The 16408-nt window shown below is 39.9% G+C and overlaps 1 long non-coding RNA gene across 1 annotated transcript; it reads right to left on the bottom strand.

Annotated features, from left to right (window-relative positions):
• Positions 1 to 6785: 6785 nt before the first annotated feature.
• LOC122058646 lies at positions 6786 to 9909 on the bottom strand. The gene is made up of 3 exons (XR_006133860.1): positions 9760 to 9909; positions 9511 to 9606; positions 6786 to 8067 (listed from the first exon to the last, which is right to left on the bottom strand). It is a non-coding gene; the product is annotated as an uncharacterized LOC122058646 (long non-coding RNA).
• Between the last annotated feature and the right edge of the window lie 6499 nt (positions 9910 to 16408).

Raw genomic sequence — 16408 nt, 5'->3', positions numbered from 1 at the left:
AATAGCTAGAATGGCCCTCATAAATTGCAGATACTAATTTGTTAAGAATTAATAGGATTGAAGCGATAGTGTCATCATTCGCCGAGAAGTGCAAAATAGTTTGAATATAACCCTCATTGTGCATCTTGGCCAATTGTATCGATTCTTTGTGAATTCCTATACGAAGCTTTTGTATATGGGTCTCCGGGTATTCCTTTATCATTTCGTCCAAGAGGCCGAAAGTTTTTCAATCCAATAAGAAGGCTTCCACGGGCAAATATTTATTCTTTCAATATTTGTTTCATTCGTAGGGCCAGCCCACGACCTCTCAGAATAAATGAATTGGTTCGTGGCTCGTTACACCATCCCACCCAATGAATCATTAGGATTCGTTTTCAATAAAATCTTTTGTAGTCACAGGTTTTAAAAGGGAATTTTGAAAAATACCATAACTTTGATGGGTATTTATGAACGGGAAGTAAATTATTCCATTTCTTTGGCTATCAGCTCGGCTGCAACCGTGGTAGCAACAATTTTTTTCGATTTTGTAAGATTGTTTATTTGGTTTCTTTCCCAAATGGGCACTCTTTTGAAATGATCACTTGTCTCACCCATTCTAGAAGAAATTGGGTGCTACACTGCTACCTAAATTCCTGTTATCAAAGGTAGCAGTCAGGAAAATAGAATCTTAGAGGTAGGGGTGGAAAATACCCTTTTAGGGTGCAATTTTTTCGTTTACCTCTGAGATTCTATTTCCTTGGCTGCTCTCTCTTGCCGATTCTGCTTCTATTAGTATCTAACCACATGCTAACTCTATTGAAGTCTTGAACACTGTTACTGCTAGCCACGCTGATGAGCTAGGGTCTACGTTGAAGAGGAATCCTTGTTTGCTGTCGGGCACAATGATGAATCAAAAGGTGCTTGTCTTCGGTTCAAGCTCAACAGGTGAGATTGTTGCTGATTTGGGGTCTCCTTCACATGCTGTGCCTTCCATGGGTCTCACTTCCCTATCACAGCGGGGCCCTTTCGCTGGTGATCGAGTGATATAAGATTTTTTTTTGGCCTCTCTTTGTTAGCCCGAGTGCCTAACGGTTCGAGTTTTCTTTATCCTTTTCATACTCTTTTCGGCTTTCCTTTATGATTTTTTTTTGGTAAACCCTTAGTGCCGATTGATCATATGAATCCCAACCATGATATACCCTGAAGGTGTAAGAAAGGACCAGTGATAACGTGGCTCAGCACAAGCCACTTCACCTTGATCATCCACACCTGCTATGCTCGATAGATCCACATCTTAATTACACGTTTCACGTCCACATGATAAGAAGCATCCACATCATTATAGGATGACAACTTCCTTAACCACCTCTGAGTTTAACCATACTCACCTAATCCAATCAGACACGGATTGGACAGTTATTTAACTAACGATGATTGAATTAAGCATTATGAGATTAACCATGATCAGGTTAACCGTTATGAGATCGGCTAACTCAGAAAGAGACAAGGACAAACCCACCAATAGACGAAGAGTACACATCGACCATGAAGGAGATAGTTCAGCCAATAAGAAGAGCCACCAATACCTATATAAAGGCACTTAGCAAATTTGGAAGGTAGGATCCTCCGATGTACTGAATGCTCTATATGATATTTTCTTTCGATTAAGGTCTGACTTATGCATTAGAGTCTCTTTCCAGAAGCTCCCTCTAGGCCAATTTTTGATCTATGTTGTGTAGGATTGTGTAGTTCGAAATCATGCATCAACACTTTCTTTCATTTTTTGAGAGAGAAAGTTCCTAGACTTCGAATGATAATAATCACTGAAAAAAAAAAAAAAAAAAGAGGGCCTTTTAATGCAAAATCAAAGGCACGCGAGTCTTAAACTGTAGGGTTTAGCTAAACCAACTCCACTCGTTAAATTAATGGCATGATATGATGGTCCAAAAAGGCTGGCAATGTTTGAAGCTAGCTGCGACTTTTACTAACAAAAGATAGAGGTGAAATCATATTAGATATTTCATCAACTAATATTATTATTATTATTATTATTATTATTATTATTATTATTTATTTATTATTTTTAATATATGGATTATGCCATTTATACATATTAGCTTTACCTAATGCACCAAAATGTCATGAGAAAACCAAAATAAAGTGATTGTGTTAGATAGGTATGCCAACAAAACAGCAAATGGATGTACTTAAAAATGCAGAATTGTTGTTTTGGTTTACAAGGAAAATAGAAGTAATGCAGAATTGTTGTTACAGCTTACAAAATGGCAACCATTATTACAATAAATGTCTAAATTTTAAAGATCAAGTCTCTAGAAATCCCACAGATCCTAATTTATCTCTTAAAAAAAATAAAAATAAGTATTAGTCAAGAATTGAACCATTGTCAAAAGTCACCAATATCTGAGTTGCTTTTAATCATTTTTGTCTTCTTGATTAAACAGAAAAAAAGAGACTGGATCCTACGTCCCACTGGTATTTGTCTTCCACCTTCTTTTGTTCAGTCAATGTTTGACTTGGACCTGATAAACAATTTGACCTACATGGGAAAACAAAGGTAGACACCATTCAAAATGCCACTTGATATTATAAAATTAAAATCAAATTGTGTATACTAGGTTTTTTTTTGCTAACAATAGGCATTTAAGCATTTGACCTGACTAGTCTTTTGGGGCCATATTGATCCCTTTACTGCATAGACCAGGTCATTCCAAGGTTGAATGAGAACCACTCAACTTTTATTGAAAGCAATGAAAAGCATTAAACACCCCAATGTGAGTGGCCCCAAGGAAGCAAAGGGAGTCGAACTCAGAATCATACGCTTCCTGAGGCGAAGGCCCCTTGCCAACTCGACTACCCCCTTGGGATTAAATCTTGTATACTAGGATTCCTTACAATTTCCACAGTTGGTAGCTCCCCTAAAATGGAGTTTTATTTCAAAATAAAATAAAATAAGATGTTATTCATGGAATTCTTTAATCCTTATTGAGAAATAACAAAACTATTAATTTAGATTTTTTTCGTAAACAAAATAGATGAGTAACAAAAACCAAACTCGTGGCTTTTCCTGCTTTCTGTGCCTATAAATTGAATGGGATCACTACATATCTTTAACTCATTTAGACATGGACCCCGAACTCAATTGTCTTCTTCTCATCTATCTCTATCTAAGCTCTATTACCCATCAGTTGTCCATAGCCCAAAATGGCTTAAAAATGGTACGGTGCCGTTTGATGTTGGTCTTGTTCTTGACTTAGATTCACTCGTCGGGAAGATGGGCCAAACTTCTGTCTCTACAGGCCTATCTGATTTTTATGCCATTCATGGTAACTATACAACTAGGCTGGTTCTACATACAAGGGACTCTAAGAAGGATGTCATCGGTGCAGCATCTGCAGGTATTTATGCCTTTCCTTCTGCTAGCTCCACTTTGATAGTCAAACTATTTTTTTCTTTTTGGATAAATTATCATATTTATTTAGAAGCGAAGAGAAACTGGGAAAATATTCCACTAGAACACAGATTTAAATCTTCAGCGGCTGGCAGTGAACAACAGTGGATCAAACGGATGCGAGGGCCCTGGCATGCACCCCAACTGTTGGATGCTCACTGCCATTCACTGCCTCCCCACAAAGGATTTTTGTGCATAAAACACCATGGGATCAATTATACCATGGTCACACCCTAATTATCTATAAGCCTACTATTTCAGCCAGATGGCTTTCGCTGAAAGATGGTGGCACGACACTCCACTTCTCATCGCCAACATCAATTTTGATGTCTCGGACAATGGTCGACTTTGGTCTTGTCTTGTTGCACATTAGATGATTATTTCTCTCCTTTCAAATGTGGTAGATAGTAACACACAATGCAAGCTACCCAATATATCAATGTTGTCTAGTAGTACTAGATGGAAGCAACCCAATATCTCCATTGAAGGTATTATCTACCCAAGGGACCACAACCGATAGCCAAGTTGTTATTGTTGTTCTTCTTCTTCTTTGTAATGAAACAATTAATATCACCACATAAGATCCAAGGACATGTTTATGGTTTGCTTTCTTATGATTTCATATATTGGATGAGACAAAAACTTGAAATCCCAAACCAAGAGAGAATTAAGTTAGGCAAGTTCGCAACTTCTTACCCCCTCTCCTCCCCTGCCCCAAACCCCAAATACAAGCCCTTTGTACTATATCCTATCTAAATTGTATATACATATATTTTGTAGCTAAACCGGGGGTGGCATGTTGGGATTTAAAAAATTATCATTTTGAAATCCTTGCAATGTATTTGGGATCTTTTTCTTTGGGAATACTCTAGTAGGGTCTTTTTTTTTTTTTTGATAAACATTAACCAAGGAAATAATCGCTTGAGATTAGATATGTAAAAAATTTATTGATTTTATGTGAAGATAAATCATACTTAGCATAGTCTATCACGTTGGATTAAAGAGTCTGAAGCAAGCGTAAACATTAACCAATGTAATTAACTGGAAGTCAACTTAAAGGAATGATATATTTTTTTTCTTTTTATTTATTATTATTATTATTATTATTATTTTTTTTTTTTGCTACATTTCTCAAACAGGGACTACCTTGGCCGGCCCATGTGTGTCTGTGTGTGGCTGGTAGGGTTTGTTCAAGAATTCTTCATGGGCTGCAGGTCTAATGAAGTATAAGGTTTAGGGTTTTGCTTTTTAACAAAAGTGAGAGTATGAACATTGATCAAGAGGGATTATTATCCATATCAAATAACCATGCAAATGAGAAAAAAAAAAATAGCGAAAATTATTGGAATTATTGTTTTGGCGAGCCAATTAGCTTTCTCAGATGAATTACTTGCCAAATTAAGTTGGATATGTTCTGCCCGAGAGAATTTGTGATAAATATTCTTTCCTCTCTTTCTTTCTATGTTTGAGTTCAATTTTTCTATTGCTTTTTATCTGCTTGGATGCGCCATTTAATTGGCCATGGGAGTCCTTTGTTGGATCTTGGTTAATTGTTAATTATCTGTTAGAGATTGGAAAACTATTCTAATACATATGTTGTTACCAGTGGAGTAATTTCTTTATCTATTTTTTCTTAAATCCTTGTTCCTCATAAATTCTGGTAATTAATAAAGGTAAATATTTCCAGCTGCCACAAAATATAACCTTGTTATGGTAAGAATTTTCCATGGTGACAAACCTAGCTAGGAACGTATATCGACTTGACCAGCATCTTGCGAGTCATCTGATTAGAGTCTTTGTAATCAGACGGTTCTCCTCCTCCATTATTCCTCTTCAACTCATTCAGCCATCAGTCCGGCGACTTGCAACTTTGTGACACAGTGCCACTGACTGGTGACAAAACTCGACAACTAAAAGTACAATATTATATATATATATATATATATTTATTTATAGTGTTAAAGGTCAGCAAATAAATATCATTAAATCAAAGAATGAGAAATTATAAAGCGACAAAATCATTGTGCTTTTATTCCACTTTCGGCATTGTAATCAGCAAAACAAAAATCCAATCACTCTTAACTAGAGCTTACATAAACCGATATCCCAGTCTTTTTTGAAAATCCCAATTCACATCTGTAAGAACAAAAGACACAACATTTTTCCAAGCAACCGTTGCTCTGGTAGCTGCCCCATGCTTAGCCAACCTTATCTACTACCATAATGATTTCCCGATAACAGTGGGAGATAACCCACAAGATACTATCCAGCTACTTCTTATAGAAGACCCACTTCTCCTCAAGGCACCAAGGGATTTTATGATTCCTGATGCATGGAACCACTGCCATAGAATCACTCTCAATCCGAAGCTTTTCAATCCCAAAATCACGAGCACTATGCAGCCCATAGTAGAAGGCAATGAACTCCACCATAAAATTTGTCCCAACGCCTTCATACAGCGTAAAGCACCTTATGAGAAGGCCAGTTTCATCACGAAAAATCCACCTACTCTCAAACACCCAGGATTGCCAAGGGAGCACCCATCAAGGTTCAAATTTAACAAGTTGTTGGAGGAAAACTCCAAAACAACTCCAAATTTCTCTTTGGTGGAGGCACCGTGACAGAAACAATTAACTTCTTAGACAAAAAAAGGTCTGCAATAGAAGATATATGAAACAACACCAGAGAAGAGAAATTTTGGAGATCTCTCATAATAGACTTCACCATACTCAATAGCGGCCGACATTGGTTTCAAAGTTCCTCCTATTTCTCTTTGCCCAAATATGCAAGGGAACTAGGACAAAAAGAGGGTGGAAAAAAATTCCTTTACGGAAGGGAAACCAACCCATCAAAGAAACCAAGCTCCCTTGAGCATAGCTCAGAGACATAAGAATAGATGGTTAAATGACTCTACCTACTGTAGACAAAGTTTGCACCTCGATGGGAGAGGAATCGAACACTTCATTATCTTGTCATTCATAGGAGTGCCTTCATAAGCAAACCTCCACCCAAACATAGATTGCGTAGGGGTTAACCCCTTCATCTAAACCTACCGAAACCAACTCATAGTAGTATTCTTCTTCCTCAAACATTCCCATGCAGATTGGACAGAAAATCTATCGGTCAGAGAATAGACCAACCTATCCGTATTTGCAACTGTTGGGATTGGGAATGCAAAAATAAGATCACAAATATCTTGCATCTCATTTGACGACAATTTTGGCAGCACACATTCTCTTTCCTCAATTAAATCTCAAACCAAAGCCGTCAAAGAGCTAGGGATCGGGTGAGCTTGAGCAATATCATCATATATCCTTCTTTGGCCTAGTCAAGGATCAAACCATAAATTAATTTTTGTTCCATCACCAACAACCCATCTTACATTATTTGAGACCAAGTCTCAAATTTTCCGTAAGCCAAGCATAATAGAAGATGATAGAACTTGCCATTTTAGGGAGGAGTTTTCAGTTTTTATATACCAACATAGCTTAGCCAACAAAGCTAAATTCACATCCTTGAGCCTAGGGATGCTCATACCATCCTCGCTCTTTGGCTTACAGATGTTCTCTCATTTCACAACTACTCCTTTGTAGGTGCTTGCCTCTCCACTCCATATGAAGTTCTGGTCCACCTTTCCATTTTGGAAATTGAAGATGCCGGCCAAAGATACATGAAATAGCTTCATCATCTACCTTGCAATCGGGTCTCCACATTTGAAACTGAATTAACCGGCCTTCCACTCTGATTGGGCCGCATTTCCAAACATGCATCATTTGTGCCTCAGATTTAAACCGAAACAGCACAAACCCTTTACCAAGGGATTTCAAAACCACCACCTCCTTAATAGCCCAAGGGGAATGCACTAAAGACCGAAGTGCATCCATGGAGACCATTCTAAAGTTGACCCTTCCAAGAAGAGAAAAACTATGTTTCTCAATTTTCCTCACATACGCCGCCTGGGGGATTTTAATGCTCGTCAGATTCCCCACCCATACAGGAGAGGGAAGATTTTCCAATGATGGTAATGCATGACCTCCCACCGCGTAGCATAAGATTGTAACCTCTCTGGTGAAGTGGTTGTCGGCACCTCAGATTCTGTAGCATCTAGCCCAGCCCCTTCAGAGACACTGCAAGTGTGCTGCACATTCCTTCTTTGAATCAGAGGGACCTTGTCACACCCTGCCCGCACTAAGCCAAGCCGGTGACCAAGTTTACACCGGTTAACTCACAAACCTGTCAAGATCAACAATGCAGTACCTGCAATACAATATACATCTACTAATCTAAGAATAAACCTGTATTTTCAGCAGAAGATCAGTTCATAATAATACCTATAACTGTTTCCCAAATACTTGATACCTAAATTGAGTTATAAATGTTACATTTTGGGTCCGAAGGCATGATATATATACAAAAATACAATAATTTAAGCATCAAGTAACAAAAAGGGAGTACATTAAAAGAATAAAAAAAAATCACTCAGGAGTCACAGCTGCCATGCAGCACAATACTCGCACGTGCACCGTGCTTGAACTCATCAGGGACCCACCAGTCCTCAGATGAAAACTCCACGGTGGGGCCTGGCTCCTGATTCCTAGGCAGGTAACCTGCAAAATCACCTACAAAAAGAGTTGTGCATGTAGGATGAACTCACTAGCCCAATAAGTGGAAAGGAAGACTACACAAGGCAAAGCACACAAACAATCACCAAATAAATGTGTCTATATGTAATTCATTTTAACCCTATTAGCCTAACAACATTACTAGGTCATAGGTTTTGTGCTACTCACAGCCACAGTGCGTGTATGCCCTGGGTATGAGGCGCGAACTCCATCCTTGATACGCCCATAGGGTTGTCGAAGAAGGTCCATCGTTGGTACCAGAATTTTAAATGCAACCCATCTCCCAGCAAATTTAAATGATAGAAAGTAAATGGGTGACTCCACCCGAAATAAAAGTAGTACAATCAGCCCTCTGAATATATCATCGGGGTTACCGACTATCCTAGTGATCAGCCATGCATACTTCTAACCACTACAGGAGTTCGACAACCGTAACTTGATGCTTCCCCCCCAATGATCCCCCAACATGTAAACCATTGTTGGGAAGGGTCGTAGCACATGGGCAAATCACAATCTAGCCACATGCCTTTACATGAGCATAGTACAATTACACGATGGTGCCGCATCCCATACCACGTGCCACCATGCACTCGTTTTCAAGCCGACTACGGCATCTAATCTAGCAAATACATCATGTCGAAATTAAATTCTTCCATCACATACATCAAGACATAAAGAATATTCATCATAAAACAAAGCATAGCATATTATGTAAATGCACATACAATGCGTGATATGACATATGTGATGTCTAGTCTACACACAAGTAATATGATGACATGGTAGCTAACACATGTTAAATGATGCATAACCCTTTGAATTTAAATCAGAGTCTACTCCCCACTTAGTTGTATATGTACACGGTGCTTATACCCGGTACAAAAAAGACATGATGTGTGGGTACGCCTATATTGAGTGTAACCTATCATAAACATAATAGTTTATCATTTCACTATTTTAGGGTCAAAATCATCAAATTTGAACACTAAAAATTGGGTTTATAATCATAAATGAGGGTTACCCATCAAATTTGGATCAATTCTGACAATTCTGGAAAGATAGCTGGGCCAGAGCCAAAGACCGGTGGGCTATGTAGCCCGTCGGTTTTAGCCCACTGATTACTCCAGAGCCTAAAGTCTGAGTTCTGCAAACTCAGGTGGGCTAAAACCAAAAGATCGGCGGGCTAGCCCACCGGTTTCAGCTCGTCGAGTACTCCAGAGTAAAAAAATTAAGTTCTGGGAACACAAGTGGGCTAAAACTAGAAGATGCCCCCCCCCCCAATCTTTGAATGAAATCTTTCCAACATCATTCCCAGAGTTTCCACCGGCTTAGGGAACTTGTTTGGGGACAATCCGGTGACTCAAATCACTTATCTAAGGTCTAATCATGTACTCTCAACCTAGATCTAAGATTGAATCAAAAGAAAATGAAGACTTTTACCTCTTCTTTAAGAATACCAATGAAACCCCAAATTTCACTTCTTTTGCCCAAGAACCTCCCAATTCTCTAGATCTTCGCCCACACTCCTTTCAAATCCTTCAAAATCATTATACACACCTTCCGTTAGACTTTAGATTTGATTATCCAAGTAGGATTAGCAAGATCCAAGTGAGTTTTGCCCCAAAAATCAAAAAGATGGTTTAAGGATGGGGTTTTCCTAAGAATCTTTGGAATGTGTGCCATACCTACCTCAAATCGAAGACCTCGGTGAGCTCATCATAAATCCGGGCTCCAAACACCAAGACCCAGCTCTAATGAAGCTCTGCGGTTAACTTCCCCTTCTTCTTCTTTCTTCTTCTTCCTCTTTTCACTTCTTCTTCTTTCTCTCTCTTCTTTACTCTCCCACTGACCAAATAACATTAATGAGGGAAAAGACAATTAATATCTCCCCTTTTATACCTAAGCCCCCAAAATATCTTCTAAATCTCAGGTGGGCTAAATCTCAAGTGGGCTAACTCAGGTGGGATAAATCTTAGGTGGGTATATCTCAGGTGGGTTAAATCTCAAGTGGGCTATCTCAGGTGGGTTAAATCTCAGGTGGGTATATCTCAGGTGGGTTAAATCTCAGGTGGGCTTCAATGGGAATAAACGTCCACATAATATTAGATTACGTTGGCACCCATAAATACAAGTACGTACCTTTACTTTTGTACATGGCCTAGTGGTATGTGCAAGTGCAAGGCTTGGGTGCCCGTATTACCCTTGGTACCTGCTCAGTCGTGTCAGGCCAACGCGAGTTCAAGGTCACCCTTGCTACTATATTCCATATGGTACCTGTGTCAGTTCTCTCTAGTTCAGCCCCTATATGATCAAACCAAGTCAATTCAGTTAATTAGATTGGATTTAGAAAGTAGGGTATCACATTACCCCCCTATTTGAAAATCTCGCCCCAAAATTGTAGTACCTAGTTCTTCGAAAAGATGAGGATACAAGGTTTGAATATCATCATCTTTCTCCCAAGATGCCTCTTCGATCGGGTGGTTTGCTCACTGAATCTTCATAAAAGCGATAGAGCGGTTGCAAAGAGTTTTCACCTTCCGGTCTAAGATCTCAGCCGGATATTCTTCATATGTCATATCAGCTTTTAGGTATTCTGATTCCACAGGTAGTACGTGAGATGGATCATGAACGTTTTGCTTCAACATGGATACATGGAAGACATTGTGAACATTGCTAAGGGAAGGTGGTAATGCCAACATATATGCTACTGCTCCAACTAGCTTCAAAACCTCAAATGGCCCAATATTTCTCGGATTTAACTTGCCTTTCTTGTGAAATCTGCATAGGCCTTAGGTAGGAGATATTTTGAGGAACACTTTCTCTCTCTCTTGGAATTCCATATCCATCCTACGACTATCTGTATAGCTATTTTGACGTGATTGGGCTGCTTTAATTCTTTCTCTAATGACTTCGACTTTATCACATGTCATCTAAGTCATTTCTAGTCCAAGCATACGACGTTCACCTACTTCGTCCCAGTATAGAGGAGTTCTGCACTTTCTACCATAAAATGCTTCATATGGAGCCATCCCGATTGTGGTTTAGTAGCGGTTGTTGTAAGCAAACTCCATAAGAGTATAAATTCCTCCCAACTGCCACTCATTTCCATGGCACAGGCTCAGAGCATATCTTCTAATATCTCGGACTGTCCGTCTGTCTGTGGATGGAAGGCTGTACTCAGATTCAATTGTGATCCTAAGGCTTGCTAGAAGCTTTTCCAGAATCTGGAGGTAAACCTTAGGTTTCTATCTGATACAATGCTCACTAGTACACCATATAAGCGTACAACATTATCCATGTAAAGCTGTGCCAGCTTATCCATGGTGTAAGTGGTCCTGATCGGAATAAAGTGAGTTATCTTAGTAATCCTATCAACCACTACCCAAATTGCATCCATTCCCTCGGGTGAACGTGGTAGTCCGGTGACGAAGTTCATTGTAATGTTATCCCACTTCCATTCAGGTACTGGGAGTGGTTAAAGAGTGCCAAAAGGTCGGTGTCATTCAGTTTTGACTTTTTGACATGCAAGACAATTCGACACATACAAAGCTATTATGGACTTCATTACTGGCCACCAGTAGTGTTGCTTTAGGTCTTTGTACATCTTGGTACTCCCAAGGTGAAGAGAGTACTCAAAACTGTGTGCTTCCTTCACTATTTTGTCTTGTATTACTTCGTCACAAGGTACACACAATCTGCCCCGAAACAACAGTGCCCCATCACTAGCTAATGTAAAGCTAGGGTCATTCATGATTTTCTCTTGAATCTTCTCTTTGATCCACTGCAACTCAGGATCTAAAGGTTGTTTCATTATGACTTCTTCCCTGATGGATGAGTGTACCAGTAGAGCCACCAAGGACATAGTCAACAGTTGAACATCATCTGCCTGGTGCTTTAGTTCCAATGTCGCTCCCTCATACAAGAGGATTTCATCCATTAACATCGCCTCATATATGAGCTCTGGACTGACAGCTAGATAGGAAAGTGACACAGTTTGAGCCTTTCGACTTAATGCATCTGCCACTATATTGGCATTCCCTGGGTGATGCTGAATATCACAATCATAATCCTTCATAAGCTCAAGCCATCTCCTTTGTCATATATTCAAGTCTTTTTGGGTGAAAAAGTACTTAAGACTTTTGTGGTCGTTGTATATTTCGTACTTTTCACCGTACAAGTAGTCACGCCAAATCATTAAGGCAAAAACGACTGCTAACTCCAAGTTATGGGTAGGGTAGTTCTTTTCATAGTCCTTCAACTGTCTAGACGCATATGCTACCACCTTGCCGTGTTGCATAAGTACACAGCCCAATCCGACTTTGAAAGCATCGGTATACACTATCATTCCACCTGTGCCTTCCGGAATAGTCAACACTGGTGCTGACACTAGTCGCTTCTTTAGCTCTTGAAAACTTTCCTCACTCCTTTGACTAGTCAAAATTTATACCCTTCCTAGTCAACTTGGATATTGGTGCTGAAATCCAAGAAAAGTTCTCGATGAAGTGCCTATAGTAACCTGCCAAACCCAAGAAACTTCTAATTTCTATTACACTATTGGGTACCTCCCAGTCTACTATAGTTTTTACCTTATTTGGATCCACTTCGATTCCATTTTCAGACACCACGTGTCCTAGGAATCCAACCTGTTTGAGCCAAAATTCACACTTGCCGAATTTTGCATACAACTGTTGCTCTCTCAATCTCTGTAGTACCATCCACAAGTGTTTTACGTGGTCCTCTTCTAACTTTGAGTAGAAGATATCATCAATGAAAACAATGACCCACTTGTCAAGAACATCGTGAAACACTCGGTTCATCAAATCCATGAAAGCTACCGGTGCATTAGTCAATCCGAAAGACAATACTAAGAACTCATAATGACCATATTGAGTTCTAAAGGCTATCTTTGGTATATCACTATTCTTTATCTTGAGTTGATAATACCCGAATCTGAGGTCAATCTTTGAAAATACTCTTGCACCTTGTAGTTGATCAAACAGATCATCAATGTGTGGTAATGGATACCGGTTCTTAATGGTTAACTTGTTTAATTCCTGGTAATTAGTGCACATACGCAAGCTTCCATCTTTCTTCTTAACAAACAACACTGGAGCACCCCAAGGTGATACACTTGGGCGTATGAATTCCTTCTTCAGCAGATCTTGCAACTGTACTTGCAATTCTTTCAATTCTACTGGTGCCATTCTATATGGAGCCTTTAACATCGGAGCAGCTCCAGGAATCAAATCTATAGCAAATTTTAACTCCCTGTCAGGTGGTTGTTGAGTCAAATAATCTGGAAAGACATCTGGGAACTCTTTAACCACCTCTACTTCCTCTAGAGGTGTGACCTTTGCATCTAAATCAATCACCGATGCTAGGTACCCTTGACACCTATTTTCTAACAACTTCATTGCTTGTAGAGCAGAGATGAGGATCTTTTTAGCCTGCTTTATCACATCCTCTTGGTATATCAGTTCCTTCTCTTCATTATTGATCACCTTAATCTGTTTCTCAGCACACATCACACTTGCTCGATGTGCTGATAACCAATCCATGCCTAGTATAACATCAAAGTTTTGCATATTGAACTTGATGAGTTGGGTATCTAACTGCTTTCCACTGACCTCAACGGTGCATGGCCCATATAATTCCTTTAGCTGTGAAAATTTTTCTGTAGGGGTACTAACAATCATCTTATGCTCTAATATCTTAGGTGTCATGTCAAGTTTCTCAGCAAATCTCTTTGATGTAAACGAATGTGAAGCCCTTGAATCAAACAAGACATATGCCGATATACCTGATACAGGTAGGACACCTAATACAACATTGCACATAAGTATAGCATGTCATCAATATTTACAAAAAGGTAATTCTCAATCTAAATCGTACCTGCTACCACTTCTGTGCTAGCTTTAGCTTCCTCAGCTGACAAAGCATACATCCTTCTTTGTGGTTGACTCCCTTGAGTCAAAGTAGGTTTGTATCTAGAAGGCTGATTGGAGGGTAAGGTTGGTCGGGCTTGACAATCTTTAGCAAAATGCCCATATGAATGACAATTAAAACAACGGTTCTGCAAAGCTTGAACCGGAGCGGGAGCTCTCTGAGCCTGACCTATAATAAATGGAGGGCGAGCTAGCATGGTAGCTGTGGGCGTCGTACTGATATTCGAGCAAAAATATGTAGTACCCGACCCAGTAGCGGGTCGAGGAGGATAACCCGATGGCCTGTAGGGCTGCCTATATAAAGGACCAAACCCGTATGGCCCATGAAAATTATTGCTTGGGCCATCCGAATCCGCATAAGGGTTTGCTCTCTTCTATACTCGAGGTGTAAAGGATGATTTGCTTTTCACTTTATATTCCATGGTTTTAGCCTTCTGTACAATCAAGGCATAGTCGGTGAGATCTAATGCCTCAAGTATCATGTCGATGGATACCTTCAATCCTTTCAGAAATTTCTTACTCTTTTCTTCGGCTGACTTCATGTGAGGGGTGCAAAGTAGAATAGGGCCTCAAACTGTTGCTGGTACTTAAGGACAGACTTGCTTCCTTGAGTTAAGGCTAAGAACTCCGCTTCTTTGCGGTCTCTAAAACTACGAGGATAGTAATTTGCTAAGAACAGTTCCTTAAATTGTTTCCATGTGGGTTCCGGGAGTGTAGCAAAAAATATGGCTTTTGAGGCTTGCCACCAGGAGTTGGCCTCATTCTTAAACTGTAACCCCGCACAAATAATCCCTTGAGCATCAGTGCACTCAATCACTTCAAATATTTTCTCAATCTCTTAGTTCCATCGATCCGGATCCACAGGGTCACTAGCCACCTTAGTGAATGTAGGTGGTAGGTTCCTTTTGAATAACTCCACCACTCTTGTGGTATGGCCCACCGACAAAAAATATGGTGAATATGCCGGATGGTATGGGTAAGGAGGTGGCATCATATATGGAGGTGTACCCTGCGATAGTATGGGTGATGTACCTCCAACTTGTTTTGAGGGTTGATGCCAGGTGGTGTACCTCCAATCTGTGCCCCAACACCACGCCCTCCAGTTGGACCTTGTGGAATATCTACCCAAGGAGGGTGACCTGGTAGTGAAGCATACCACCTCTGTTGCATAGCAGTTATAAATGCCTGTTGTCAATGGAGAATCTGTTGATGGAGATTCTGATTCAATTGTTGAATCAAGTTCTCAGCATCACCAGGGGTAAGTATTAGTGAAGGATCAGGAAGTGTAGCCATGGGTGGATCCTCATCAGACACATTCTGATGAATTGTCCCTTGAGGTTGTGGGTTAGATGTTCGCCTCATAGGCTGAGGCCTTCTATTGATTGGTGGCCTACCAATAGGACGAGTGCCTCGAGGTGCACCCCGAGCGAGACCCTCGGATCTAGTGCGTACCATTGTTAAGTGAACCTGATTTGCACAAAAATTTCATATGAGTTAGTATTGTAACTCATTACACAATAAATCGAATTTTAGTGCACATCCCTGTGCATTAACACGCTTAAAGCAGTTGAGGAAAAATGCATATATCAATTCAACCTCCAAATTGTATCTCAATAAACATGTCGGCCAAATTTTCTCCATACACCCATAATTTTCCAAAAATGACACTCAAACCCTCCAAAGCAAGCCTTGTAGGTTCCACCGGTGGAGTCAGGCCCTTTCTGCCAAAACTAACGGGCTAAAGACTGACGGGCTTGGCTGGCTAAACCCCGTCAGTTTCAGCCTGCCAGAGTTACCCGAGGCTACAATTTAAGGGTTATAAACCCTGTTTTTCTGCCTATTTTTCTCTTCTTTCCTTCTCACTCAAACTCAAGTGACTTTGGGCAATCTTGGGTGATTCCTCACAACTGGACTCACCGAATCAATGCAACGATCTGCTCAGGTTTGCCATCTCTATCACTCCATCTTCAAGGTAACTCCTAAACTCTTCATTTCTCAAAATTTCTAGGTTTTCTTCCTTTGAAATGGAAAAACTTCCAATGTGGTTGGGGCTTTGGTTTATCATTTGATTTTCTCCATGGAAAAATGATTCATATGCTAATGTAAAGCTTAGATTTGAGTTTCTAAGAAGTTCGATCCAAGATATGGGAGCATTGGAGAATTTTTTCTTTTCCTTTTTATGCCCTAACCTGCGATTTTGGGGATTTTATTGTGCATCTCTCTTATCTATGTCAATCTATCATCCACATTATGAATTCCTTTGTTTCCATTGCAATGTAGGATTCTCTTGTGTTCAACAACCGTTTCTTTGCATTTTGCCTCAAATTTTGGATGGTATGATAGCCCTAAATCCTTGTATAATTTGCCAAACAAAGAGGGCAACAATGTTAGGT

The sequence above is a fragment of the Macadamia integrifolia genome, chromosome 13 (assembly GCF_013358625.1).
Source record: "Macadamia integrifolia cultivar HAES 741 chromosome 13, SCU_Mint_v3, whole genome shotgun sequence".
In the NCBI taxonomy this organism is placed as follows: domain Eukaryota; kingdom Viridiplantae; phylum Streptophyta; class Magnoliopsida; order Proteales; family Proteaceae; genus Macadamia; species Macadamia integrifolia.
This window is presented reverse-complemented; position numbering and strand designations above follow the sequence as displayed.